The sequence below is a fragment of the Ursus arctos genome, unplaced genomic scaffold (genome assembly GCF_023065955.2).
Source record: "Ursus arctos isolate Adak ecotype North America unplaced genomic scaffold, UrsArc2.0 scaffold_25, whole genome shotgun sequence".
NCBI classification, from domain to species: Eukaryota; Metazoa; Chordata; class Mammalia; order Carnivora; family Ursidae; genus Ursus; species Ursus arctos.
The window spans coordinates 17,135,180-17,160,669 of record NW_026622930.1 but is presented as its reverse complement, the minus strand read 5'-3'; the positions used below and the strand labels follow the sequence as shown (position 1 = coordinate 17,160,669).

Genomic DNA, 25,490 nt, shown 5'->3' with positions numbered 1-25,490 from the left:
AGCACCGCTAGGAAAGGAAATAATACGGGGGGCGGGAGAGAGGAAGAAATAAAGGAATAAAACCCAACTTTGCTGGCAACTTCAATAAATCTGGTAACTGAAGGCAAAAAATAGATTCCGAGGGCTGGGTCTGGTCCGGATGAAACGCTAGGGCTCCTTCCCATGCCGGAGTCTGGCGCTGGAAGCCTGCCACTGGCGTCTTGCCACGCGAATGCCCCCAGACAGTAACACACCCACTGAAAACGCACGTGAACAAAGCTCTCGCCCCGGGAGCCGCCGCTTGCGGTTTCCGAGTCCATTCCAGCTTCGCCAGGGAGCGTAGGGCGCACACAGGGTTAAATTAGTTCCCTCCCCAGTAGGAGGGAGAGAAGGGGGAGGGGGAAGCAGCATACTGTCTCAGGCTGGGTACCTTGTAGTTAGTTGTACGTTCGAAACCTGTCGCTGTCACTTGCGAGTTTGGCATCTTCCATTGTCACCGCAGAAGAACTAGCGCTTGGAGATAACATCGGCGGCCACAAGCTCCGCGCCAAGGCGCTGCGCTGCTTCCGCCCGGGGTGCGTCTTTGGCCCTCGGTTCCGGGTGTCTAGCAGCTGCGAGGCGGCAGCACTGCGCCTGCCGCGGTGTCCACGCAGACCCGGGATCAGGTTGGCGGTTCTCAACGATGGGCAGGAGGGACCTTTGCGGTGACCCCTAAAACAATACCATGCCCCGGGAGCCCCGCTGCTGCCGCGCCAGCTTCTTCCCTTTCCACCTCCCCGACCCGGTCGGATTCGGATGAGCCCACTGCGAGGAGACACGGTGGCCGCCAGGTAAAGGGACAGAGGTGCCTGGTGGAGTTTCCAGTACCGCCGGCGCTGCTGCTCCGCGGTTGGGGGGAGATACACTTTTTTTTTTTTTTTTTTTGAACCAGCGTAGGGCGGTCAACGGGATGGGATATTTTTGGCTTTTTCTTTCCTTCAGAGAGAGCACAGGCTGCTTAACTCCCCCCCCCCCCCCCCACTTTAGGGAGGTCTATTTGCAAGTAGAATTCACCTCCTCGAAAGAGTTTTGTAACTGAGCCATAGGTCAAAACACACATTTGCCAGTCTACAGTCTGGGAGGATAGATCCCAAATTGGGGTTCTAGAGCCATTAAGCTTGCTGTGATCCAGGCTCTCAGTTCCCCAGAATGGTAGGATAACTTCTAGGAGTAACACCCCCTACTCCTCTACCCCCGCGCCCACTCCATCTGCTGATAATGTCACCGATGTTATCAAGCGGTTACATCTAAAGCCACCAGCCCGCCTCCTGCCCGCAATTCGGGATTGATTCGTGGCTAAGAAGATGCGGAGGATGCCAGTGCATTTTCCTTGGAGTTGGAGAGAGGGTTCTCTTTTTCCAAAACCAAGTCTTTCTCCAGCTCTGCTGGTATTCAGTGGCCCGGCCCTGAGCTCAGCCGGCGCGCCAGCGGGGGCGATGAAGGCGCAGGCAGCACCCCAGTCTGACCTGGGGTTGCGTTCTCTGAGCCGCGTGCGTGGGACGCGGAGAGGGGGCGGAAAGCGCCGGGCCCCCCACTGGCGCTAAGTGCCAGGGCCAGGCGGCGGCGAGGAGGGAGGGAGCAGAGCCTCGCCAGCTGCCACCGTGTCCCCGCGCGGGCTCGGAGTCGCCTGGAAAGATCCCTCCGCCTCGCTGACCAGTCCGGGGTTCGTCTCTGCGCCTTCAGCGCCGGCGCGGTCACTTCTCATTTCTAATCAAGATTGTCAGTTGAGGTTGGGGCATTAACCAGGGAAATTAAGTATCGGGGAAGAGGGTGACTGGGGCCAACTGGACTCACTGATGCCCGGGATTCTCCTGGATTGCTTGGGGCTCCGGCCAGCGGCAGCTGCTGGTGGAGGTGGAGGCCACCGCGGCTGTCGACACTGGCGCCTTGCTCCGCTCCTGAACCTCCCAGCAAGATGGCACTCACTGTCTGTCCTAGTCCAATTAACTCCCCCCGCCGTGCCCCCTCCTCCTCTGGATATTTGTTAGTCACACACTGAGTTGGGGGAGAAGAGCGGTTATGTATGTAAATCAAAGTATTTTCCTGACCACTTTGCATAATGCAACAGGAGCAGCGATCCGCGGGCACAAACCCAGGTCGTGTGTGCTTGTGTGCGCGCGTGTGAGAGCGTGTGCCAGCGTGCGTCTCGGCCGTGCGTCTGGGTGGATCCATGCGTGTCTTGTGCTTGGGAGGCAAATGGGGCGTTTCTCCAAGTCCTCTTAACACGACTGAGGCACTCAAATAAGTGAAGGCGGTAGACACAACAGGGATGCGAAGGAAATAAAAACAATTGGGAAAGTGGTGCCAAGTGACTCAGACTTTGAACTGAGGACGGGGAAATCCTCCTGAGCCAGTCGAGGCCACCGCCCCTGCCCAACCTTTCGTCCGAGACAGCCCCGCGGATCCCTAGGGAGTTGGTTCTGAGCTAGTTTCAAGCTCGCTGTTTGCTTCACGCGTGGCCCCACCGACGGCGCGTCTCGGCGCAGCCTGGCGCTTGGCGCGAGCTCGCTCTCCCTCTTCTGTTCACATTCAGCCTCTCCACAGACTTGTTAAAACATGACAGCAACTTACTGGAGGCAGGAGGAGCGACAGTGAAATGAGAGGAGAAAACCAGAACCTTTTAAAATACGTTTTCCAAGAAAGAGAGGTGCACCTGGTTTTCTTACATTACTCTTTAACCTTTGCAAAGAAATTGCGAAGTGGATACGTTGCCCGTATACAAATCAGGCTCCTTTTGCTGTCAAGTCTGTTTCCTCAATCTTTGAGGCTGAATTTAGTTGTCCGTTGTAATCTATGGGGAAAGTGAACAACCCTTTTTTCCAGCAGCCAGAGTGAAGGCAGAAAATAGGTGTTCAAAATAATCATGTTAAACTTCGGATTATTTTTCCAATTAAAGTTATTTAATAAGATCCGGGATCAGGGAGTTAACTGGTGGTGGGGTGGGGGTGGGGGGCGCAAATCACCAGGGTTGCCTTCATTTGAAATAACGCCATCTTGTTTGAGAGACTTGTTATCTTTTACCCTCTAATCTCACGTTTCGATCATTTCTCAATGTCTAAGGAATAGATCCTCTGGCTTGGAAGTATAGCCCAGGCGGGCAGGGGGGAAATAGACTTTCAGCGCTCAGACGGTGGCATTATCACTAAGAGTTGGGGGGTGGGATGGTGGTGGCTAGAGAGAGGAGAAGGCGTGCTCGGTCAGGGTGGCACCCATGGTGTTGGTCCAGGCGCTCTGCAACTCTGTTCGGGGAGGAGAGGGTTAAACACTGAGTCCGACTTTGCCTCTTGGAAAGCTTAGGGTTGCAGCCGCGCCTCCCAAGCATTCTTTAAACCAGAAATGTGGGAGGGACTCCGAAAGGGAGGGCGTAAAGGAGGGGGGCAGAGAAAGAGGGCTCGAGAAGGGGAGCGCGCCAGAGCGCAAGGGACGGAGGGAGAGGAGGAGCGCGGGAGCGGCGCAGGCGATCCCTCGAATTCATTACTGTAAACATCTCCCGGGGGTGTCAGGAGGGGTGGGGGTGGGGGCCGCGGCGTCTACATTAGCCCCGCCGCATCCGATCGAGGCAGCAGTGAGGTCGGAGCAGCCTCGGGACCCACGCCGGGCCGGCGCAGCACTTGGAGCGAGCCCCGCGCCCGCCCCCGCGCCGCCCCGCGCGGCTCTGTGCTCCGGGCTCTGCGCGGTCGGCTCCCAGGCGCCCCAGGCGCGCCCGCCCGGCTCTCCGGCCGCCCCCCGAGGTCCTCCGCCTCCGAGGAGCCCCGGCGCTGCGGGACCTTTTTCCGCTGCCTTCCCCGCTCGTCCTGCTTCTTTCGGGACTCGCGGCTTGGTGGAGGCGGAGGGGGGAGGCAGAGGTGGAAAGGAGGCGGGGGCCGCGGCGGCCGGCGCCGAGAGAAAGTGGCATGCCCGAGCCCTGGAGGCGGAGGTGGCGGAGGACGGGGGAAGACGATGCCGCGGCTCCGTAGAGGAGAAAGGCGAGAGCGAGCTAGGCGAGCGGGGCGCCCGGGCTCCGGCCGGCTGCGGGGAGGCGCGCGCCGCTCTGAGGCTCCGGCCTCCGCACCCCCGCGCCCCGACGCTGCGGGCGACAGGGCTGGGCTTCGGCAGCCGCCACCGCCGCCGCCGCCGCCGCCCGGAGGACCCAGCAAAAGTTTGGATCTGGGAGAGGAGGCAGCGCTGACCAAGATTACCACCGGGGCTGGAAGGAGACCTCGAGAACCTTCGCAGGTAACGCGCACCCCCAACCCTCTCCTTCCATGCCCCGCCGCTGAGCTCTGCTCCTTCACAGCGCCTTTACTGACACTCGCCAGATCTGAGTGAAAGTAAGAGGGAGGCGAAGTTCAAGATCCCGGGGATGGGCACCCAGCTCGGGGAGATCTATGGTCAGGTTAGAGGGGCCCGCGGCGCTTCTCTGCCCTCGCTGGGCAGCGGTGCAGGGAGGTGAGGCTCCACTAGGATGGATGAGAACCCTCGGCCCCAGCTGGGGCCTCATCTTGTAGCTGGTTGGAAATTGAGAATGTGAATTCAGGGGCTTCTAGTGTTCTTCAGTCCGGGGAAATGATGCATGGATTTCACTCACTCCCACCCTCACCTCCTCACCTTCACCCTCTCACTCTCAGCCCTATTTAGCATCTTTTAAAAATGATGGGAGCCTACTCCCATTCGCCCACCTCATTTAGCTGGTGCAGAAAAGCAAATCTGTGTGTGTGTGTGTGTGTGTGTGTGTGTGTGTGTGTGTGAGAGAGAGAGAGAGAGAGACAGAGAGAGAGAGAGACTGAATATCAAGTAAAGGGAAAAAATTACGTTTTCCCCCTTTGACATCCCCGGAGCCTTCCCTTCCCCCCTCCTTCCATTCACCTTCTGGCGTCATAAAATAAAAACTTTAGAAGTCACATTTTTATTGCAGTATGAGATGGAACGCATTAGCCATTGGCGACATGAATTTACAGTGATTGTCCTGTGTGTGTGGGGGGGTATGTGTGTGTGTGTGTGTGTGTGTGTGTGTGTATGTATGTATTGGGGGGTGGTTAGTGGTGCTGTGGAGAGGCCGGTAGTTCCTCAGCGGACTGATAGACCGTGGTGTGTGTGCACTTGGGGCCAGGGGCAGTGGAGAGAGAATATGGTCACGTTTCCTAAACAGCAACCTTACTTAGGTTAACTAAGAAAATAGCTCCTGATTGTCCCTCAGAGAGCTACAGAAAGATTCCAGCCCCAACTCTCCACCGTCCCCTTTCCCCCAGCCCAGTTTCAAAGCAGCTCGAGGTTTACTGCTGCTGTCATCATTATTATGATCATTATTTATTCACCTGGAAGCTCATCTTGACTTCTCTTGTAAATGGAAAGCAGTCTCCAAGAGCTTTTGATTAATTGTAGTGGAGGGAATCTCTTGTAAAGCTTGCAGTAAGCTGATCAAGTGCAAGGCACAAATCCGTGTAAATGCTCACGCAGGAGTGCAAGGTGCTGATTAGATTTCTTGACATGCTGCATTTGCTATGCAAAGCCCCATCTAAATGGGAGCTATTGCTTACCACTCAGCTGGGAGGCTCTTAAATCACACAGGGTTTCAGGGAGCTTTGGGGCATATTCCCTAGCTCACAGGCTTATTGCTAAATTTATTATGTCTAACTTCTCCTAGCCAAAAGCTAATATGTAGGCTAGCTTCCATATAGGAGCCCATATTGTCTACGGATTTAAGTGATATGACCTTCCTAAGTCTCCAATGAAAGGATCCCCGAAACATTTTGAGGTAATAGAATGCAGGTTGGCATTCATCCAGGGATGTATTTGGTTGTTGCAGTATGAATGTAAGATTTTAGGTCAGTATCTAAAGTGTTAGAACTGGACTTTTTTTTTTTTTTTTTTTAATTACTAAGCAGTATGCACCAGAATCAAAGGTGGACAGGCCACCATATTGGAAGAGAATAAATCTTTGGCTGATACACATGCCATGAAAAGTTGCTTATTTCCCTATGATGTTATTGCCCCTCCAAATACAACTTTTTCCCCTCCCCTCCTCAAAAGCCCCAAACAGGATAGGGTTAAACCGTTTAAGAATTTTTAATAATCACCTATGGAGGGGCAGCACCATACTGTCCTGTCGAGTTGCAAATATCTGAGTGGAAGAGGTTGGAAGATGAAATTTCAAGCATTATTCCATGTTTCTGCCAGTAGATACAAGACACTGTAAGAAGGGGGCTAGCTGTGTAGCAGGACCTATTAGAAACCGAGCATGGGAAGAATACTGGTTTAAAAAAATGCCCATGTCTTAACACTTCAGTAGTTTCATTGCAGTTTTAGAAATTCCAGGGGATGCTTTTAACAGAAGAAAGTAGATTCCCAAATGACACCATGCTGGGCTGCCTTGAGGTCCCCTAGGCAGTCATGGGTTTTCCCTGTATGCCAGGTTTCAGATGATGTGATCTTATCCGAGTTTGACTTTGACCGGCTGGATCTAATTTGAACCTCCTCTGATGCCCGTTACATGTATATTCTGGCCTGCCGGAGAGTTTGATTTAGGATTTAGACATATCTCCCTGAAGCAACCTTATATCTTCCTAGTTTGAAGCTGTGGTTTCAAGAAACGCTCAAGTATGTATGTCCAGGAGCCTTATTCTATAGACACTCAGTGTGAACATCTGATCTAGTTTGACTCTTCAGTCTTGTACCCTACAAGGAAGAATTACTGCTCCTGTGACCGGCAGTGTCTGAAGTTAAAAAACAGCAAAGGGTAGGGGGGCTCTCGGTTTTGCTCTCTGTTCAGAAGATTCAAAAAGGGGCAAGATGATGCAATTTTATTTCTATTCAGGTCAGACCTTTCTGAAGAATCATCTTTTGGTATTTTTACTTTAATTTCGATTCAAGTTCATTTTTCACTAGATTACTTTAATAACTTTGTGGTTTCTGCCACAGTGATTCAAATTCAGTCCATTAGTGACCTCTATCTGTGAGAAGTGGATACTCATTGTTTTTCTTTCTTCTCATCAGTCTGCAGATTATGGGTGGGGGGGGGGTGTTCGAGAACCCAACAGTCTTGTAGTTCTTTCTGAATATTTAGATTTTCCGACCTGATTTTTCTAATCTGGAGTTCAGTATGGGTAATGATATTTAACACCAGTAATAAAACGTTACAGGCTAATAGGCTACTAAATGGTTATTCCATATAGCATCGACAATATGATCAATATAAATAAAATACCAGGGCTATCCACCGCCAGTAAAAGGACTGTACAGTTAGGTAGACTAATGTTTTGAGACTCACAATGCTGCTGAATATAAGTGAAATTTTATTGCCCCTAAGTGCTTACATAACAAGGGAAACTTGAGAGACAAGCTCAGGACGTACATGTGATAACTAGACTTCATAGTAGCAGTGTGTATATGGCTTTAAATTCAGCTGTGCTTCTGCTGTGAACTTATGGTACAGATCAAGGACGAGGTGGGATATGAGAAGGGTGTCTATAAACAGATGGTCTTTTAAGGAGACTTTTAAAATCTGATTCCTAATCCCAGCTTTGTCTTCTGAGGGTTTTCAAATCGAAATTTCAATTTGAGTTGATTATTCTAAATGGTAATTGAAGACAAAGTTTACCGAATTTCTTAGGTGGGCGGATACCATTATCTGACATTTTCCAGATGGTTTTTGATGTAGTGGTGTTCAGGGATGTGGAATTTTTAGGAGGTTTTCTTTCTTTTTCCCTTGGGCAGGTTTTATGTAAAAGACGTTTTTAAAGACCAATGATGATAATCAAACAACCATTATAATACCCCAGCCAACTTTCTTTCCTTTCCCCACCTTCCAAATTGCTTTGCTTTTTAAAAATTGTGTCTTTTTTTTTTAAAGATTTTATTTATTTATTTGACAGAGAGAGAGACAGCCAGCGAGAGAGGGAACACAAGCAGGGGGAGTGGGAGAGGAAGAAGCAGGCTCCCAGCAGAGGAGCCTGATGTGGGGCTCGATCCCATAACGCCGGGATCACGCCCTGAGCCAAGGCAGAGGCTTAACTGCTGTGCCACCCAGGCGCCCTCAAAAATTATGTCTTTTTTTCTAGAACTACATGTTGGGGATAGGACCAAGACCACCAGTATCTTTTTACTCTTTTTAGCAACGTGAACTCCAATTAAGTATCTGTTTATAGTAAAACACATGTACTCACCTACACATCAAGAACCATTTTAAGACAGAGATTCTTTTCAAGGTTTTAAATATGTTTCCTTTCAAAGAGCTATGACACAAATATTGTAATAAAAATATCCTGTGTTCCGATGAATACAGAGACTTATTTCAGCCACATGGAACAGTAAAACACTGTATTAGCAAAATAATCAGTGGTATTTTCAGTACATGGTCAAAATCTGTTAGAACCTTCATGGCTTTTTTTTTTCCCTTGGCAAATTTCACATCTACTGGTCTTTTTGGTTTTCTTTGATTCCTTCTACTGAGGCTCTTTGAAGTGATTCAAAATTAAACAGTAGCTACTTTTTTTAGGGAAATTCATCATGTTATATTCAGGATTCCAGAAGAGTTAATGATGCAGAAAAAGTCCTGTAAAACATCTTTCTAAAAGAAGTCCTTTTCTTGTAGGCTTCCCACTTACTGGCCTCCTGTACCATTTGCAGTGAATTGGAACTCCGTTATTTATGTATTTTTCAAATACCACCTCTAACTTAATTTAATGTGGGATGTGTTTCTGCAGAAGCATGCAGCACCATGTGTCCCGAGTCTCCTGAACAAAGCAGCGTCGTTTTTATGGATCTGTAATAAGGGAAAGTCAAAGAAAATATCCTTGTATACTTTGGGAAGTCAGAAAGGCCACATTCATGATTCTCAAACACTGGTCAGTTATTCGGCTGATGCTTAATAAAGCCACACATTTTCTGGCAGTTTAGTGGTTAAAGACCTGAGCCATTTTTTGAAGCATTCACAAAATAAATCTCTGGTGCTCCTACCCATTAGGTACTCATTAGAGCTGAGCAGTTTTTCTCACTTTCTCCCCAGGTTGCTTTTAAGGGAATGTGCAGGAAACTTGGCAAAAGGTCCTCTGTCCCCCTCAGTTCACGGGTCATGTGTTATATTTCAGTTCTTTTTATTAGCGCTTTCAAGACATAGATAAAAGAATCTTCCATCTGAACCTTTTAAGAACCTGAGGGCTTTTGGATTTAAACCCACCAAAAACCATCGTGTCTCAAAGTTCATAGATGGCTATTACGTCCTTGGATATTGAAACCCGCTTCAACAGGGAGTAAAAGAACAGTGGCTCCCAAAGTCTGTTCACAAATATAGTGTCTCTTGAAGTCAACAGAGGTCATGAGCTGAATGGGAAACATTAGACTCATATCAGTCCCGAAATAGGTCCATGTGCTGGTGTCACTTATCCCCAGCTGCCTATGGGCGTCACTTTTGATGAAATCCAGTGTCAAAATAGCCTCTGCGATAGTTTCATCTCCCACTTTGCTCCAGAACTTGGACTGAAATATTTTTGAAAAAGGAAATAATGCTGGGAATTCTAATATCCCTCATAGATAAAGAGGAGAGGACGACTATGGGACTAGACTGGATAAGCATTTGCCATAGAGGTGCCAGGAAATTCTGTTTAGGGGCCTTTACCCCCTCCTCTCCTACCTTTCCCAATCATCACATGCGGGATTCTATGGCTCACAACTGTCTCTGTGAGCTGGTCTGAGAAAGCCCTAGTAGCCTGGCCTCTCACTGGGTAACGGGAGCCAAACAAATTGAAGGCTACCCACGGCTGCACAGAGTTCTCCCTGAGACCATTTGCTTTGCACAAAATGATGAATGTTACATTTAATCACATAGATGTTGAATTCTCCAGATACAGTTTATAAGTTTCTTCCTTTACCAACCTATCCAAAATGCTCAGTTGGATTTCTTATTAAAAGAGTAACAATTATTTCAATCACATAAATATGTAGTTGTAAAAAAAAAATAGCATTTCATTGTCTCTCCACCCTTATAGTAGATACAAGTTTTCCTGTTATGGATGAGTATAACTTTATGGTGTAGGCTTTGTGATCTGGGACCTTAACTGTGGTGGGGAGTGAGCAGTAGGGAGGTTGTTTTGGAGGAAAGAAAATATATGTTTATATAAAGAAAACCTGCATTCTCATGTCAGCACACTCCTTTGTACATTTATGACCTTGGACAAATTACTTAATCTCCTGGAGACTTAATTTCCTTTCTGCAGAATTCAATAGGGTTATGGCAGGGTCAGATGAGAGTAATGTGTGGGAAAAATACCTTGATAATCATACAGTGTTATATTCCTATAAAGATGCATTATTCAAATTGATAACATTTATCCCTGCAGGACTGTCATATGCCAGGACTGGGTCTTATACTAAAACAGAGTGACCTGCCCTCCAGGAGCTTTGGCTTTTGTGAATGTAATGGGATATCACCCAAGCAGTCAAGTGTCTGATGGCCCTCTACGTCATTTCTTCATTCATTTAATGGGGCCTTGTCTTCTTTTGTAAGTTTCCTCTGTTTTGATGAAAGTAGTTTTTTCAAGGATCAAAGGTCATTAAGGTGACATCGGTGCAAAGGCCAAACTTTCCATCCTCGACAGGCTGGCTGGATGTTGGAAACTGAATTTATCACAAATGGATTTCACTGGGGCTCTTTTGGGAAGAAACCATCCACATTCCCTGCAGTAAGGTTGTTTCTCTTTTTGGCTGGGTTTATACTTGAGTCATCCAAGTTACCTTTCGCAAAAACGTAAGCCATTAATAGAATATATGATGATGTTTAAAACTTTGGTTTTGCAACATGAGGCAAGCTGGTGCAAAAGATTGCCTTTTTGGTAGGGCATGCCTCCTGAGCTCATTCTCCAGGAATGGAAAGACTTGATTTATTACGATACCAACATGCTCCCCAAAGCTTGGCCTTATTTTGGCATTGTTAGTATCATAAAACCCTTGTGGGACAGTTTTTTACAACTTATTTTTCCATACTTTGTTCAGTTGCATTTTTATAATTGCCCAATCTGAGACAGTTTCAATTTTAAACGTTCCAAGAGTGAGTATGTTTATTTTACTTTCCTGATTTGTATACATGTAGGCCTTTGTAAAGGTTAATTTTTAATCATTTTATGGTTGCTTAAATGAAGCTTGTAGAAAACACATGCATATGTGAAGTATATTTATAAAATGTATGATTAGGTTGTGATTTTTGATCAGAAGGAATGTTTTTATCCGTTATTTGGATGCATGACAGTGTGTATCTAACAATGTTCTTTTCCGTTTCTGACTTACTAGTTGCCAAAGTTCTGACACTTGGCCCCCCTCCCCTTTTATTTAAGTTGATGAGAATTTTAGCAGTACATTGTAAAATACCTGGCCATATAACTCTATTTTTACATGACAAATTGCTTTTGTAGTTTGGCAAAATTAATCTGAGTGCCTTTTGTTCTGGCAGTGCTGAATGATACAATAATAATATTTGAAGAAGAAAAATATTTGCCTCTACTCTGAAGAGCTCTGTTAATAAAACGAGAAGAGTCTGGAGGTATATGTGTGGGGAGTTAGAAAGGCACAAAAAGATCTAAGTCTTAGATACCATGGGGAAGGGGTGCTTATTATATTCTTCAGCTTGGTGGTGCTAATTTAGCCCGTGTGTTCCTAACAGAATAGAAGAATGAGATAGCCCAAGTTATTTTTAATTGGACATTTTCTTTTCCAAATAGGTCCTAAGGAAACTCTAAATAAAGAAAAGCACAACATGCAACGAGGGAATTTATTTTTGTGTGAATGGCTTGGTACTCAAGAAGGAGATATGATTCTTTTAGAGGCAGAGGGTATACGCCAGATGATAAAGAAAGCTCTTCCATTCATCCCAAGGGGTGATTTTTAGCACTTGCTGTATTCCAGGCACAGAGGAAGATCGGAGAGGCAAGTACGTAATGCAGGATCCCTCCACTTGAGGCTGCCTAGGCTGGGGAGGCGAGAGGGAGACACAAAACCTAATTGCATGTGCTTTGTACATGACTAAAGACAGTCAATACTAATAAGTGTGCCAGGAATCCATAATATTAATGAAGAAAGCTTTATGTGTGGAGGTTCTCATGCTGGCTGTGTCACTTGTTAATTTGATAAACTTGGGCAAATTTTTAAATGTCTTTTAATCTCTGTGTCTACTCTAAAATGGGAGAAAACATTCTATACTCATGGAGCTGTTCTTCTGAGGGCTGAGATAATTATGTAAAATGTCTGCCTGTCTGGCACACAGTAGAGGCTTAATAAATGCTGACTGCAGATCCTTCTCTCTCCGAAATGATAATGATTCCATTATGTTACTTTCCCCTTCAACAAATATCTTTGCCGTTTCTCTGGAATCCCCAAAAAGGCTTTGGACCCCTTGAACCTCTTCCCCGACAGGATACAGCCTCTTCTGCAGAATAAAATTTCAACATTTATGCGTGTAACAGAGCGTGGAAAGGACAGCAAGGGAAATAAGCACTTCGTCTGGTGACAGAATGAGCTCAGAGCTAGTGGTATATAGTGCAGCCTGCTGGTGTGTTAGGGGCTGGAGAAGCAGGGGGAGAACAGAAAAGAGGACTCATCTCAGTTTGGGGAATCAGAAAGTGGCGTCTAACTTGGAGTTGTCATCGTTGTTGTTATTGTTGTTCATTGAAAGCATAGGCTTCGACAGTTGAGGAGTGCTTCTCCATGCACCCCCCCAATCTATGCAGCCTTCCATGGGTGACCAATACCTGTAGGTTTGCAACAGGTCCTGTGTCTAGACTATGACACTGGGTGCACTGAACCGTGGTTATTATGTCTTTGCCAATGTGCCGAGATTTTTATCAGAGTGAATTTCAAATACTTGCTTCATGCAGTTCGTCTCACAGATGACTCTTGGCAGAGTCATGCAAGTATTTTATTGTCGAAGATTAACATGTAAATCATGGTTATATTTATATAATGCTTAGTTTGTACTTATAGAATGATTGCACCTTGCTGGTATAATGATAGATGTCCAAATCAGAATGATGCTATTGGATTATCAGTTTAACGTGGAATTATTTCTTTCAGACAGGAATTTTCAGTTAATTTAAGTAAAGGAACTTCTAACGGCTTCTATGGAAGATACTCTGAACAAATACAGAACTCAAAGTCACTGGTCAAAATACACAATGCTGGGGTTATTTTTCATTTGTCTCTGTAATTGGATGAATTCATAGTATAATTTTTTTGCTTTCTACCCAACAATTAAAATGTGGGTTTTTTTTTTCCCACTATGAATCTGTAAATTTATTGCTATAAGAAAGTTATACTTAACAAGATGTTAGGCATGTCCCAGACCTCCAAGTCCAGAAGCGCAGAAACTTTTCCTGGTAAGATCATATAATATATAATGTAATATATACACGTATAATTAATGAAATTGGAGCAGAGAGAAGCAGGCATAGAGTATATTTTTAAGGTGTTAGCATCTTAGTAAGTAGCTTCCGACCCAACATTCCACCCAGCGTAAAACAAAAAGACCTTGTTTTGCTACTTTAGAACATGCAAGAGAGATTAAAATTCTTCGGAAAATGGTTAAAAAAATTTCTTTTACTCAAATAGGTAAGGAACAAGTCCAATAGTGCTGACAGCAGTGGAATTTAAAACTGAAGTCTAATAATCTCTGAGTCCAGAAGGAATGCACGGCACACATCCGTTCTAGTCACGCGCTTGTAACCGGGCATTTGACCAAAGTTGAATCCTTGCCGTGTGCCAAGCACCATGCTGTTTTGGCATTTGAGATATTCTTTCAAAGAAGACCTCATCCTGCTCATCAAGAAATCTGATGAGTCGACCTGGAGATGCCCTCTTCCAAACCTGACTCATCCGTCTGAACTAACTGGAGAAGTTGGTTCAAAACCCAGGTTCCTGGGCCCTAGGCCTGGAGGTTCTGGTTTGTTAAGCCCATGATGAAGCCTGGAATGTGGATGCACAAAACCCTCCAGGTTTGGAGTTTACTGACCTCCATAGTATTTAGAATTTTTTCTCACCCAGAGACTCAGAAGTCTTATAATCATCTGGTTTATAGTCATTTGTGAATTTCTGACAGTATTTTTTTTTTCTGTGTTTTATCACATAGTAAATATTGCTTGATTTAACCCAACTGTTCTCACAAAGAACCATCTGAGGGGCCAGACATCAGGGCTGGCTTCTCTCTCGGTAGCCACAGTCTCCTGTGTAATGGCACCACCAGGCATCTGTGTCCCTTGTACTTGTCACTGTACTGGTTTGGTATCTCCACTGTTACTCTCCTAAAAACCAAAATATATTACTTTAGTCATCTATCACGCAGATTCCATGTCCCTCTGGATAAAGCCCATCCAAACTTGTTATCAGGACATGTGAGATCCATGACCATGTGGATCTCAAACCGTCACTCAAGCCCCCCAAGCACCCATCTCCTGCACCCACGTTCATGATAAGGCATGCTTTTTTAGTGCTTAGCCTCTCCCACACTCCTTTCCTTCATGTAAAATATGACCTCTCACTCTCCATTTGGCAAATTATTTTCCTTTAAGACGCACATGAATGTCACCTTCCCTCCTAGTCAAAATTACTCATTCCTCTCTGGGCTTCTACAGAATTTTGTTTGTACCTTTATTATTTCCCTGCTTGTGTTGTAATGTGTCTGTTCTAATATCTGTCTTTTCCATTGGACCCCAAGAACCTTGGCCCATTCATTGACAATAATGCCCAGTGCATAAATACAATTGAATGAATACGTGCACAATTGGGCTGGCCAATCCTGGAAGACAGAAGATTCATAATCTAGTGATAGGGACTCCTTCCTCCAATCCCATAGATCGGTTGCCCAATGGGGAAAAAATACGACCTCCCCTTTCTGCCTCCCTCTAAACAGGTTTGTCAGGTAAATGTCTAGCTGGTTAACCCAACCCTGACCAGCAGCAAGCACTCCAAACCACACATGAGGCAATTCAGATGCCACACTGGAAGATCTGTTTAAAGAAGAAATAATTCCACTTGATGATGTATCTTTCTTGGCACCTAGTGAAACCATCGGTTAAGTAGTTGTGTACGCAGATGTGGTCAACCATAGGATGAGAAGTTTAACTCATAGTATCAACTCTGTGTATCCTTCTTGGCATAATTGAAGAGAGCAAAGCAAAGAGCTTATGAAAAGTTTTGTGCATTTGCACTCTTTTCATTTTTTTACCCTTTGCTTTTATGTTGTTGATTTTATCGTAGGCACATTATTTCCTGATGGAGATATCTGAGGAGCCAGGGCTCTTCTGAGAGAACAGAAGACTAGAAATCGTAACTTGCTAATCACTCTGTCTCGGCAAGGCAGGATCCGCCTTAGTCTTCACGGTGTGCACTTTGAAGACTATTTGGAGGGTACAATACATTCTAAACTTACATTGTTTCGTAATGGTGACAAAAGTTGGACCTTTCAGTCCTCTAATCCTAATTCTAACAACAGTGTGCTACTTTCACGGTGAATTGTCAATTGATGAACACAGATGACTTGTATGCATGTGGGCGGGTGTATGCAAAATTTCAGCAAAATTTCCAGGGGCTAAATAGGTAGAAGATAGTGGAGCATATTTTGATATGCTCCTGCCTTTACCCTTGGTTCCCTCTGGGCTGTCTGTATGTTGGCAACACATTCTATGCCAATAGGAAATACATGGAATGACACCTGAGATGATACATGGAGTGACAAGCCACTGTGCTTTCATATAAGAGGCTTAGAACACCACCCAGAAGATCTTATAATGTTAATTTATGGGACTGTTTAGAAACAGTTTGCTCTCCTTTTTCCTGGAATCACACTGAGTATCAGGAAGGCCATATTCTCATCTAGGGGATTAATAGTAATAATAATAATAATAATAATAATAATAATAATAATAATAATAAACAACACTACATAAAACATCCATAAAGGTATGGATCATAGGTAAGGTTTATTTAGAGTGCTGCTTAAACAGTTCATGTATGTTATCACATTTAAATTTTCATGAAACCCTATAAAGTGGTTCTGTTTAGCAATACTGCTCATAACCCAACTTTACACACAGAGAAACTGAAGTAGAGAGAATTACCTCGGGTTGCTTACCTTATTTCGTAGCTACCAATTATTGTTATAAGATAGGTGAGCCCTGAGTAATTCCCGGAATTAACTCTGCATTTATTTTTCCATACCTTGAAAATTGAATTCAGAGGTGATTGTTCATGGTTCAGTAGGTAATCTGTGACACAGTCTTTCGTATTTGATTTTTTTTAGTAAATAACTATGTAAGAAGTTATTATTTGCTCTTTGCCATTTTTGAGTGAAAAAGGTTCTTGAGTCTCTCAAGGTGTTTCTGTAAAATGGGAAGAGAGAAGAATCACTAGTTTGAAAATAAAGTATGACACTTGTGATCCTATTTTCCGTGCTAATGAAAGTCTATAGAGGAGTGTCAGATTGTGGGGGGTGTGTATTAACAGAGGACACTCTCCACTCTTTCCTTTACCAGCACTACTAATAAATAGTTAAATGAATTGATTTTCACCCCTTTCTCCCTGTGGAGGTGATAATGGACGATGGAATGACCAAAGGGCAGAAAATAGCATAAAGGTAGTGACCTCTGAGAGAGCCTGGAAATAATGGAGAATTGACTGTGTTATAAATAGGTCATATTCTCTCCTTTTCTAGATCTGTGTAATTGCTCAGGCTGTAGACTTTATTGGGGAAAAAGAATGACCCTGAGATGGGTTGGAAAAGGCTGTTCTCCATTGGTGGTTTGAAAAGAAGCACACATGTGTTTGAAAGTCTTCACCCTGTTGAATGTGATGTTTGGCCTTTCTTTCTTTCTTTCTTTCTTTCTTTCTTTCTTTCTTTCTTTCTTTCTTTCTTTCTTTCTTTCTTTCCCTTTCTCTCTTTCTTTTCCTTTCTTTTTTGCCATCCCTCCCTTTCTGCATTTTGTACCAATGCACTCATTTCTGCATGTAGCAAAGTTGTTTTATGAATTCAGAAATTCGTAAAGACCTTCCAGTTATCTGTCCTTCCTAATTCCATGTGAATATTATCCATGCTGCCTTAATTCCTTATTTCCCGCTCCTTAATTCCTCCGTTTCCCTATAGACAGCTAGACCACGTCTACCGGTGTTTCTGGGTCCTTCTGTCTCCATAAGGCCGCTATCTGTCATGAGGCAACTCTGGATGGGTGGCATACTAGAGTCAGTCTAGATGAGCTCATTGATGGAGTTATGAAAGCAGGCTTTGCCCAGTCGTGGGAGCAGTTTGGTGAATGGCCCAGTGGCCAGCCAGCTCCATGACCACATGAAAACACTGGCTCTGTTTGGCCCTTCGGGAAATTGTGTCTGTGACAGTCTGAATTTGCCTGAATCAGGTGGAACCAAACATTTGCTATCACAGTTTACAACTGAGAAATGATCAGGCCATGTGAAAGAAATGTAAACAAACCAGTGTCGCTCCTACCAGGAATGGCTGCTTGGCTTGTCTGGACCACGTGCGTCTGTAACAGATCAGCCTATGACCCCAAGCCACTCTTCCCCCTCCACTCGGAGTGCTTACCTAATTGGATTTTCTGCTGGACTTCAGTGTGGGTGTGAGTCAGCGGGAGCTGATTGTTTGGAACAAAGTCCCAACAAAGAACTTAATTCATATTTCTTTATTAAACAAGCTATGTTGTCTAGAACCACTTCTTTGAGCCGTATTTGATTACTGCCATTCATTCATTTTCAAGTATGCTATCTCTAGTTTTATGCATCTTTTCAAAATGCTGTCCTTCTTACCCTCGCACTTTGGTTCCATTGTGGCCCATGTATGTCTTTCCTCCCAACTTGCCCACCATAGTTACCTTACTCTTCCTCATTCCAGTGCTAATGACATTACCTTCCATTACATACAAGGTCAAGGCTATACTTCTTAGCTTGCTACTCAAGGCTGTTCCTTCTGTAGCTCTCCCAGATCTTCCCGGAGGAAGTTTATCTTCTCTTCTGAACTGAATTTAGAGTATGTCCCTACTTTTATCTTTGTAGTAGTCTTGTTGCTGTGTAAAATTTTACCAAGTGCTTTGTCTCCACTATCGGTGAGCTCACCTAGGGCAAAGGTCATGCCCAATAAATGTTTGAAGTGCTAAATTGACCTCAGGTAGCTGACCCCAACCTACCTCTGTGAAATTCCCATACAGCACAAGTCTCCGTCTCCCTCTAGCTGTACTGCTTCCCAGCAGATTTTAAATATGGGGCCAATTAATATTAACAAAGTTTGCACAGAAAACTCTTATGTATTGGAGTTTTAAAGTTATTTAATGGAATAAGCTCCCTTTGTTCCATCTGTGGAATTCTTTGTCAAAGCAGTGCCCTCTTGCTTTGAAAACAGGAAGGTAGAACATTCCAACAGCATCATGAACCCTCTGTTTATATTTCTAAAACCTGTAGTCTTTCCAGGCCTCTAGGCAAGAGCAAATAGACCTAATCAGAGGCATTAGAACTTGATTATGTTGAATTGGATTCTTATAACTGAGGCTTGATAGCCAAAATTAGTGGTGTGCTAGTTTATACTGAAAGAGATGCTTGCGTTATTGCAAAACCATAGACTTCAGCTTGCTGGAATCGTTGACGACATCTGGATGTTTTGAAAAATACAGCAATCACATGGTTTTTATTATCTCCATAATTGTATTCTTTTTAAAAGGGAGCTGCAGAAAGACGTAGGGCAGGGGTAATGGAAGGCCATGGGGTTTGGATTCAGATAGATGAATTTGAATCCTGGTTCTGCCCCAGCCAGCTAGGGTAACTAGAGCATGTTTTGTTCCTGCTTTTGTTTTTTATCTTTGTATCTACTTTCTCGATTTTTAAATAAGGAAAAAATGATATGCATCTCCTAGGATCACTGGGGCAAATAGAGCAGGTCATGCTTGGCACCATCAAGTACTAGTAAGTGTTAGCTCCCTTCCCCCCTTGCCCTCTGACTTGAAATAATATGAATGCTGTGGCTTATAAGTAGCTATTTTTTCCTGCACAGATAAGGAAGTTCTGTAATACTGTGTCACTTTTTCCCCGAAGGAACTCTGTAGGGACACGGTTCTTCCTACCCAGTTTCTCCACAACACTATTTATTTCTAGGGCCCAGAAGAGGATACGATACCCTAGAAATAGTCATTACTCTGTCTGACTTAAGACACTCACTGATGAAAAACTCTTAAAGTCACATCTTTTTGTGGAAAAAAAAAATCTTCCCAGCAGTCTCATCGCCTCAAAAACAGTAGGTATCATGCATTATTAGAAAGGAATTATCCAAAGAAAGTGCTCTTAAAAACAGCTGCCTGCAGAGGAGTCTGGCTTATCAACAGGCAAGAAAAGGAGTTTTTTCTACTAAATTTCAGCTTGTCACTACAACATGAAAATAGCAACATTCATAATACATTCTTTGGGGACAGTGCTGTGAATGTTTCCACTAGGTGAAATTCTGAAGTAACAGCTTCTAAGAATGAACATGAACTCTCTGAGAACCCCAGGGAATGTCTATTAGGAAACAGGTAAACAACAAAACGAAAAGCCATGACAAAGAGGGAAGAAAAAGGCAAATTAAGTAAATAATTTCATTGCAGACCACATTGTGGAAAATACGATGTGATAGAGACACAGTTCATTTAGCCTGAATGACCAATGTAATTATAACTGGCTAATGAATATTTTTTTCTTTTTCTGCATAATATTAGTGTCATCCACAGTTATGAAGGTGTTTTCCCTATCAAAACACCACAGCCGTGCAAAATTATATTTATCGACTTCTTTCCTGGTGAAAAACCAGTGTTGTTTTAGCTTTTACGTAGATTTCCGTTTGAAGGCTTATCCATAGTCTGGAAACATAATGTTAGAAGATTAAGAGAGATCTACACTATACGGCATGGTATTTTTAACCTTTAATAAACAGAGATTGAAACTTACCCTCAATTATACTTTTCTTTGTGTGGAGATATTGATCTCCTTATGCAAAATACTCTGGAAATCTGGAAGGGGTTCATGGGAGAATTGTAGGATTCCCTTTATTAGTGATGGGAATAACAAGAATAATTATCCTGGTGGTTTAGCTTAAGTTTGGTCTTTTCGTGATAAGCATGGAAATAAGCTGACTTGACATTGCCCCTCCTGTTCTGTGATTTTGCATTTCTAAATCATTACCAGAATTTCTGTGAAAATATATAGCAAATATCTTCCTGGAAAAAAAAAAAAAAAGAGTATTCAGATAATTCTTTGTCTTTAAGCGACGGAGAGACTTGTAAACAATGAGATCCAGAGGAGATCTCTAATTTCATTTACCTGGTGGTTTGGGTTTGATTCTGACTCCACCTTGTTACTGGGACTCCTGACAAGAAGATGAAGAGATTGAACTTCAAGCCCCATGTCCTTCTTTCTTCAAAATTAAGAGCACGTTGCACAGGAAGGAGTGGTAGTTGGTATCTGTGAGCTGTAGTGAACAGGGCCCTTAGGTCATAATTGGTATAAGGAATAGGATTGTTTGGAAAAGTTAGGAAATGGGGTCCAGGGAACAGAAGCTTAAGAAAGATCCAGGCACATGGCTGGTAGAGAGAACCTCCCAGAATCTCTTTTTCTGCATACAGTAACTCTTACCCTTCTCCAATGGATAGTTCCTGGGAATTCATAAAAACATGAAACATATCTTTTTTCACGTCACTCTATAATCGAACTGCAAAGCCCAAGTGACAGCAAGAGAGGTTCCAGTGCCGTCTCCACTTGTCCTGTTTAATAGGAAGGGCTGCGAAGGGCCTTGTGGTCATGGGCACAACATCCATGAACCAGCACACACAGAGGGGATCTCACGTACAGCATAGTGGTTCAGCGTGGAATTTAGGTGGACCGGAATTTGAATCCAAGCTGTACTATTGACTGTGAAATTGGGGCAAATTATACATCTTATCGAAGCCTCATCTGTAAAATCAAGATACTAGTATTTTTTTAGTGTTCTTATAAAGATTAAGTGATGCAAGAGATGAAAAGCATTGTGCACAATAGGATCTTAGTGTATTATTGTTGGTTTTCTGTGTTTCATGAATTACCACTGGAGCCTAAGGTCTTTGAAAAAAATAGGTGGAGAAATGCATGGGCTGGTTGAATATGTGTAGAGGTTCTTCCCTGAAATGTCTAAAAGATTCGTTTTATTTAAGATTGCAGTGGACCCTACTGAAATACCTGAAGATGTGATTGAATCATCGCCAGAGAGAAAGTACGGTATGGAATGAGACACTTGGAGATGGGAACCATGCTTTGAATTCCTTGTCATTGTTGTAACTTATATTTAAGTCTTAAAGCACGCATTTGGTCTTACTTCCCTGTCTCCTGTAGCAGGCAGGGCGTGTGTCATTATCCCTTCCTCATAGCATCACCCAGAGGAAAATGAAATGCTGAAGGGCATGCCCCTTTCTGTTTTGTGTCTCTGTGTACTAAGCAGTCATCCTATCAACAGTCATTGCCATGGATTGAATGGGACACGTAGTGTGGGGTACTCAAAAGATCGTGAGGTGGGTGGGCAGAAGGTCTGAGTTCCAGTTTTTGTGCTGTCTCTAAAAAAAAATCTTTGCTTTCGTCAAATTACTCAACATTCTTGAACCTCGGTTTCTTCATCTGTTCAACCCTGGGCATTTTCAGTAATCACTAATTATCAGAATCTAGGGAGCTAACATTAGTGATTAGGAGCTTGGCTCTGGATTTTGTCTGCTAGGGCTTGGAGCCGCTTTCCTTACTTGACAGCTCTGGCACCTTGGCAAAGAACTTAATCTATATAAGCCTCACTTTTCTCATGAGTGCAGTGGAAATAGCCAAATTAAAACCTCCTTAAAGAGTCGCCTTAGGATTCAATGAGGTAATATATGGAGAGTGTTTAGCATAGTACCTGGTTGAATTATGTGCTCAATAGATATTGACAGGTTTTGCAACATGGCTTACTCAAAAAAAAGGTATGGTAAGTATCTCTGATGTCTTCAAAAAGCAGCAGACATTAATGTGTCCCTGCATTACTGCCCCCAGCCTCGGTCATGCCCTTCAAAGCTACCAAAGGCAGATGATCAGAGAGGAACATCCCACCAGCCTCTTCAATGAGAGGTACAGTCCCTCTAGCTCCCCCTAGAAGTTCAGTAAATGTTTGACGACGATAATGTTGTTGATTGTCATAGCTGGGAGTTTGCTGTTACAGACCAGTAAGACATGGGGACCTTTTGGTTTCTGGCAGGATTTGCACGGCTGATTGTGAAACCTTTGGTGTGAGCGAGCTATTTCAGAAATCCTGCCAAGAAGCCTAAACTGCTGTAACTAACAAGTCTTGTTTCTCTTATATCTGATGCTTCTGCCATGCATTAAATCTCTGGACATTTACCAGCCTAACCACTCGGATCTAGTTTCAGAAGACTGCAGAGGTAACAGCATTTTTTGATGCCAGGCAGGATGTGACTCTCGCATTTGATTTTGACTATGGGATTTTTTTCAAATTAAAGACGTTCAGCCTCCACACATACAGAAAATAAGGTAGAGAAGACTTAGAGAGCAGCCCCTTCCACCTGGTGGCTCTTTTCTTTTGATTCAAGTAAGGTTGTACGGATATCTGCCTTAGTCATTGTTATGAAATGCACACCCGCTCTTCTTTGCAGCCTTCAGACAGAAAAAGGATGCAATGGATAATGCGGCCATAAAAGTTTATTGGCCAAGACACATGAAATCAGGACAAAATGTGATGGTCAAATCTCCTTAGAATGCAAACAGGGTATTTAGTAGTGGCCGACTTTTAAATGCTTGCCCCCAATATTCCACATGCGCGCTCTCTCTCTCTCAGTCTCTCTCGGTGATACCAATGGAATCATCCAAGAGTCATTCTCCTTGTTGAACCCCTTGGAATGACAGCTGTCTAATTCATATTTTGTCCCCAGTTCCCACACCGATCTGGTACACAGTTAGGGATTCAACACATACTTGTGGAAGGCAAGAAGGAATCACAGGAGAAGGGGGAAAGAAGGAAAGATAGAGGAGGAAGGGGAAAAAAAATGGATTTCAGCTTACCTCCAACAGGTGATTATAAATAATTTTGTTGTTGGTGGTGGTTCTGCACTATAATTTTGGAAAGGGACAGAGCCTTTTTGTCCTATTGAAGAATTAGCCCAGCAGATGACTTTTGGAGTGCATTGAAATGCAGCCCTGCCTGTGTGCTTGACACGGTTATCCAAATTACTATACAAATAATAAATTTAGTTTTATATTCATCAGCTTGTAGGGTAGGGCACATACTTTTCAAACATGATTTTGAGGGTTCAAATTGGAAAGAAAGTCTCATCAGGAGTAGAAAGTCAAGCCTCCTTTCTCTTTCCATTCTCATATAGAAGAAAGGAGAACACATTTTATTTTATCCTTTTTCAAAGCACTTAACTTACCTATTAAAGGGCTTCATTATGCTCTGCAGGACACTACAAAAATTTAAAGAAAGACGCATGATTGAACCAGCAATCAACAGCTATTTATTGAAGTCCCAAATGCCAGAAAATTCCAAGTGCCAGTTTAGTGGTCTTCTTGAGGGATTTAATAAACTGTCGTCTTGCAAAAAGAAAAAAAAAAATCACTGCAGAGGACAAACATTGTCAGTGAGTGGTCACAGGCTGCAAATGCGCTTTCTACAGAATGGAAGTATTATGTGCTTTATTTCCTGAAATATTAGTCCAGCTAAGAAATACAGTCCAGGATGCACAACATTTTCATTTTTTTTTTTTGAAGCTTTCCAGGGCCATACAGATGATTCTGAAGTCCCATCAGACCTTGTCTTTGCTGCTTGAATACCTATTTTGAATCCTCCATCCCTGTCCTTAAACCGAAAGCTGACATTCTAATTAAAGCTGACAATCAATTCAACTCAATAGAGCAAAGAATCCCTCCCTCTTAAAAATGCGATATTTCTACTCGATTCATTATTTGTAAAATTCAATCCATTGGCTTTGACCAAACAGTCAGCATTGTGAATAGGAGTGTCGTGTTTAACCTGATCCAAGGAATGGTTATGTCTTTGTAGCCATTTCTTTTTGAATGTAAAAACAGAGAGCTGCTGCTCTGAATTTCAATAAATTTGGCCTGGTTAAGAGAAGAGTACTGTATCACAACAGGGCACTGGTAAGGTGATTCTGAGGTTCTTTTCCTCTGAAGGTGGCTTGCTGTATGGCGGAGTCAGGGGGGCGTAGTCATGAGCCAGCCTCACAGGCCCTCACCCCCTGCAGAGGCACTGGTGTGGATTAAAGACCTATAGCATCGTCTAATAATGCCTGTCTGATGGAGATAGGCCTCATTCTGGTAATGTAATTGTGGTCCTTAGACACTTGCAAGTTAGAAATTTGATTTTACTCCTCCTGTAAGAGCTATCTTTATTGAAACGGAGAGATGGAAAGGGTACAGGTGACAAGGTATTGAAGGCTTTTCACATGAAATGTCACCCTAGATTCAGGTCCTGATGTAAGGGGCCAAAGGAGGTTGGCAGCCCTCATAATTTGCTGTGCCTTCAGAAATGAACTGGTCAGTGTATTAGAATATGCCCAGATTCCTATAAGACGCTACAGGTCGGCAACATAACCTTTTTTCCCCTCTGTGAAAATCTTAAAATGAATCTGGGGAGGAGAGAACAAAAGGGAAGAAAGCCAACTATTGAAAACTAGAGAAGAAATAGCTGTTTGAACTTTTAATGTTTAGAGGAAGAAAATAAGCGTTAAGATGTATACATGTTCCTATTTTCTAGCAGAGATGTTAATACAATACGGATAGAAGGCTTATAAGTAAGAAAGTTACTATTAAGCTGATAAATTCAGTCTTGTGAATATAGGTATGTTGTACTTAAGACTGTCTGAAATATGCAGATGAGTCTCTTAAAATTCAATCAAAGCAGTAGTAATAGGCAGTGCTATTTGGATATTTAAAATATCTTCAAAGTCTGGTATTCTAGAGACAGTTGTATAGATTTTTATCTGCAATATTTGCCGTTTGTGAGAATGCCCACTGGGTTGTTGAAAGTTAAGCATACAGAAGTATGTGCAAGGCACAGCAATTTCATTGGTAGGAGCTTTATTGGAGATATTTAGCTTAACCTTTTGACAAGCTCTAGCCTACATCTCAAACACCCTGCTTTCTTTCCCTAAATTTTACCTACAAGTGGACCTCCACTCGTGTCAAAAAGCTGGTGGTAAAATTCTACTGGGAAAATGTTTTAGCTTTAAAAATGGAATTGTAGCCGGAGCCTGGTCTGAGAACCACACGTTCCTTGGAGAGAATCTTATTTTCAGCCCAGTAATGTTGCACCTGCTTCCCTGTGCAGGGGTGCACCTGTACCTAGACAGACTTGTAGAAAAGCTCATCCTGGGGCCAGGCTCCTTGGGTTCCAATCCCATCTCGTCCTTGTTACTTGGTGCCTTGGACAAGTTACCACATCTCTGTGCCTTTGTTTTCTTATCTAC

At 43.6% G+C, this 25,490-nt stretch overlaps 1 protein-coding gene across 2 annotated transcripts in view; it reads left to right on the top strand.

The window, feature by feature from the left end:
- Positions 1-719: 719 nt before the first annotated feature.
- Positions 720-25,490, top strand: part of FLRT2 (fibronectin leucine rich transmembrane protein 2) — a 97,463-nt gene continuing 72,692 nt past the window's right edge. The window contains exon 1 of one of the 2 annotated variants that reach the window (XM_057318507.1): positions 720-809. The gene's annotated coding sequence lies outside the window, so the exon portion shown is untranslated. Of the gene's footprint in view, positions 810-3,052; positions 4,234-25,490 lie in introns of those variants that run through there. The other variant, XM_026487173.4, reaches the window with a different exon arrangement.